This window comes from Nannospalax galili, unplaced genomic scaffold, assembly GCF_000622305.1.
Source record: "Nannospalax galili isolate Female #2095 unplaced genomic scaffold, S.galili_v1.0 scaffold341, whole genome shotgun sequence".
Taxonomy (NCBI): domain Eukaryota; kingdom Metazoa; phylum Chordata; class Mammalia; order Rodentia; family Spalacidae; genus Nannospalax; species Nannospalax galili.
Genome location: NW_008346082.1, coordinates 131,919 through 136,117, shown reverse-complemented (window position 1 = coordinate 136,117; position 4,199 = coordinate 131,919). Strand labels below are relative to the sequence as shown.

Below are 4,199 nucleotides of genomic sequence, written 5' to 3'. Positions count from 1 at the left end.
CTCCTCCTCTCTCTTCTTCTCCCCTTTCTTTCTTGAGACAAGGGCTCAATCTCTATAGTCCTGGAGGATTTGAAAGTCACTATGTAGCTCAGGCTGACTTCAAATTCTTGAGACTTCCACCTCAGTCTTCTGAGCTGGGATTACAGACATGTTCTAGGGATTTCTGTGTCTTTAGCATGTTTATTTATGTGGCATAAGGGCATATCCACCATTCAGTCTCTGAGGCTTCCTTGGTTTCTCATGAGAGCTTTTGGAAGGCAGAGGGGATCTCTATTCTGTACAATGTATCAGAAATCTGTTTCAGAGTCTTGAGAAACTTTGTCGTGAGGCATTATGGGAAATGGCAATGTGATGTAAAATCCCAGGTCAAAGGAGTACATTTTGATGTAGATTTACAGTTTTTTTTTTTTTGTTTTTTTTTTTGAGACAGGGTCTCCCTGTAGCCCCAGCTGTCCTGGAACTCACTATGTAGACCAGGCTGGCCTTGAACTCATAGAGATCTGCCTGCCTCTGCCTCCCGAGTGCTGGGATTAAAGGCGTGTGCCACCACGCCTGGCAGATTTACAGTGTTCTTAAAAATTTTTATTTATTATTTTTATTTTATGTGTATGAGTGTGTTGCCTGGATGTAGGTAAGTGCACCATGTCGTGCAATGCTGCAGAGGTCAGAAGAGGCTGTTGGATCCCCTGGGACTGGAGTTACGGACAGTTGTTAGCTGCCATGTGGGTGCTGGGATTCAAACCTGGGTCTTCTTTCCAAGAACAACCAGTGTTCTTAACTGCTGAGCCATCTCTCCAGCCCCAGATTTACAGTTTTAAGTACCTCCATTTCCACTATAGACTCTTCATAATTCCTTCCCTGAGATTTCCTATTTTTTCATAATCAAAAAGGTTTGTATTACAAGGAGGCATTTCCAATATTATAAGCAGAGGTAGAGAAGTGACTCTGCTATGTGGCTAGGCCCAGGAGGGTTTGTTCCCTGCCAAGACTTTAGAATATGGATCTTGTCATCTCATCTGTAAATTCTTGGAAAATTGTGATATATAGTGACTGCCTGTGAGCACTGTGAAAATCTTGGATGGATTGAGATTCTCCATATGTTTGGGAACAAAAATAGCATGAAAGTTGAGTCTAGTGAGATGACTTGTCAGGCAAAGGAACTTGCTGCCAAGCCTAGTGATCTGAGCTCTATTGCCAGGACTTACATGGTGAAAGGAGAAAACCAACTACCACAGTTCACATGTGTGCTGTGGTACCCCCCCCCCCCCAATAAAAAAGTCAATATGTGCTTCCCTGATGTCCAAATTACAAACTTATTGTCTGGGAGAAAGTAGAGTGCACATATGTTCAAAGTGAGGGTTGTGAGGTTTTCCTGGATTTTTAACTACAGATGGGGCAGAGCAGACTGTAGCCACATTGCCAGGTGAGAATACTCCCCTGTTGGTTCTCAGGCCTGCTCTGAGAGTGCCTCATTCTATCTGTATAGGACACTGTTTCTCTTTCTTATTGCCAGATGCCCTTTATACTGTTGTTCACAAAATCCTCAAGCAACAGCTGTTCTACAGCCCATTCTTGGCTACAGGCATATCTAAAGTGATTCACAGTTAGTAAGAATACCTTGGTATGGCAGGCGCCTGTAGGAGAACATAGTCATGCCTTGGACTTTGCACGAGCATCCTGACTCTAGTGTTCTAGGCCAGAGGCCTTTTTGTTATCTAGACACAATGACATGTGAACCAGAAAAAAGAGCTTTCCCAAGGTAGGAACTCTGGGGGAGCCTTACTTCTGGCCCCACATAAAGAACTCCCACATTTTTTTTTTTTGGTCTTTTTGAGACAGGGTCTCCCTGTAGCCCAGCCCCAGCTGACCTGGAACTCACTATGTAGACCAGGCTGGCCTCACAGAGATCCACCTGCCTCTGCCTCCCGAGTGCTGAGATTAAAGGCGTGAGCCACCACGCCCAGCCAAGAACTCCCACATTTTTAAGCAAGGCAGTGAATCTGAGACTAAGAAGGAGCTATTGGCTTTAAGACTTTAACTGAAAAGTCCTGCTCTGACTCATTTTTTTTTTCACATGGCCAAAACAGATCTATGTCATCCAGTTTTCTGGGGGACAGGTTCCCTTTGTCCTTTCACGCCCAGCCAAGAACTCCCACATTTTTAAGCAAGGCAGTGAATCTGAGATTAAGAAGGAGCTATTGGCTTTAAGACTTTAACTGCTCTGACTCATTTTTTTTTTCACATGGCCAAAACAGATCTATGTCATCTAGTTTTCTGGGGGACAGGTTCCCTTTGTCCTTTCTTTCCCAGTCTTAGTTAATAACTACTTGACTCCACAGACATGTCTATTTAAGGATTCACTTGTCATATTGCAGTTGATAGTACCAGGACAGTGCATGGCAGTCATCTTCAGTGTCCTAAAACCCAGAACATATTACCCTTGGAAGTGACACATGGTTCTTATCTAGGGTACAGGAACAGGCATCAGGCCCATAATTCAGTTTACAAATGTAAAAAAGTTTAAAAAACAAGCCACAAACATAGCACCTGATTATGGATATAGTCATCCAGTCTGGATAATGAGAACAGAAACTGACAGCTACTGTATGTGCTGTGTAACACTGCTGGTTAATTCTCACAATAGTGGTAAAATAACAGCTAGGCATTTGTTGTTGTTGTTTTACGTGAGACAGGGTCTCCCTGTAGCCCCAGCTGGCCTGGAACTTGCTGTGTAGACCAGGCTGGCCTAGATCTCAGAGATCTGCCTGCCTTTGTCTCCTGACTGGGACTAAAGGCTTATGCTACCATGCCCAGCTTTGACATATATTCATACACTTTTTTTATATTCATATACTTGTAATGTGACTTCAGTATCTCAGAACTCCTGGAGTATGTGGAGAAACACGTGACTTCAGTTTACCAGTTCTTCCCAAATTCTTCTCATAGTCTCATTCTCTCCTTTCCTTCTTTCTCTTGCTCCTTCCCTTTCTCTCCCCCTCCCTCCCTTTCTCCCTCCCTCTCTTTCTCTCTCTCTCACCCTATCTCCCTTCCTCCTTTCCTTCATTTCCAGTACTGGAAATTGAACCTATGCTCTACCAATGAGCTATATTCTGTACCCTGTCCAAACTCTTAAAAATAAGAGCCAGTTAGGAGAGCTAACCAAATCAAAACTAAGCCACCAGACATTACAGTGCCACAACTCCATCCTGTGCAGTGCAGGCCACACAGCCTTGACCATGCTGCTTGCATCTTCTAGTTGGATCCCCAAAGGCCCAAGTAGACCCCAGTCCTGGAGCTGTTAGCAGCCTTGCTTGGTGATTGCTGACATCCAGGCTTCAAGCCCACCTTCTCATTACCTGTCCTAGTCCTCAGTCCATTGTAAGTAATTCTCAGTGGCTCTTGGCAAAATCCCATGACTGCTCCCAAGACGGAATTGATATAGAAAACAAAAATTAAGTGGACATCAGTAAATTCCATTAGGTCTTGAGTACAAATATCTCAGTCTTCGCATGGATTAAATATGTTTGCATTTCCAGTTTGATGTCTGGATAGCCTATTTTGAAGCATTAGATGAACTATATAGTTACAGTATAAAAATATAAAATTCTACAGAAAAAAAATTTAGGTTAATTTTTCCAGATTTCCTCATGTGTAGTATCCAAAGCTGAGGACGTCAGTGCAGATTAGAATTATATGAATAGAATCCTGACTGTGGCTTAAATTTTTTCTTAAATTCTCCCCCACTCTTTTTTCACTGCAGAGAAATTGCTAGGAGAAAGTCAGGTCTCAGTTACTCCCCTAGACACGTCTTCAGTATCTGGTGATGCAGCTTTGCTTTCTGCCTGGTGATCTGTGTCCTCCCTTATCTGAAGTGAAGGGTTCATTGCAAATCCCTCTTCCTGAATCTGCTGAGCATTCCCTTTCTATGCACTCATAAGTCAGGTATACGGAGAGCATACTTGGTCAAGCTTGAAATGTAAAATTAAACCCAAATCAGAAAACCAGTATCTGTACTAGGTTATTTAGTGGCCTGTAGTATTTACATCTGATTTTGTAGCTAAAATGGGAAAAGATGGACGTGGCCACCTGTAGTCCCAGCACTCATGAGGCCCACAGGAGGATTGCTGCAAGCTTGAGGGCAGCTTAGGCTACATAGTAAGTTCTAGGCCAGCTTGAACAATAGAATAAGACCCTGTCTG

At 43.2% G+C, this 4,199-nt stretch overlaps 1 protein-coding gene across 13 annotated transcripts in view; it reads left to right on the top strand.

Annotated features, from left to right (window-relative positions):
• Tmem8b (transmembrane protein 8B) overlaps nt 1–4,199 on the top strand; it is a 27,836-nt gene that overhangs the window by 20,858 nt on the left and 2,779 nt on the right. The window lies entirely within an intron of this gene.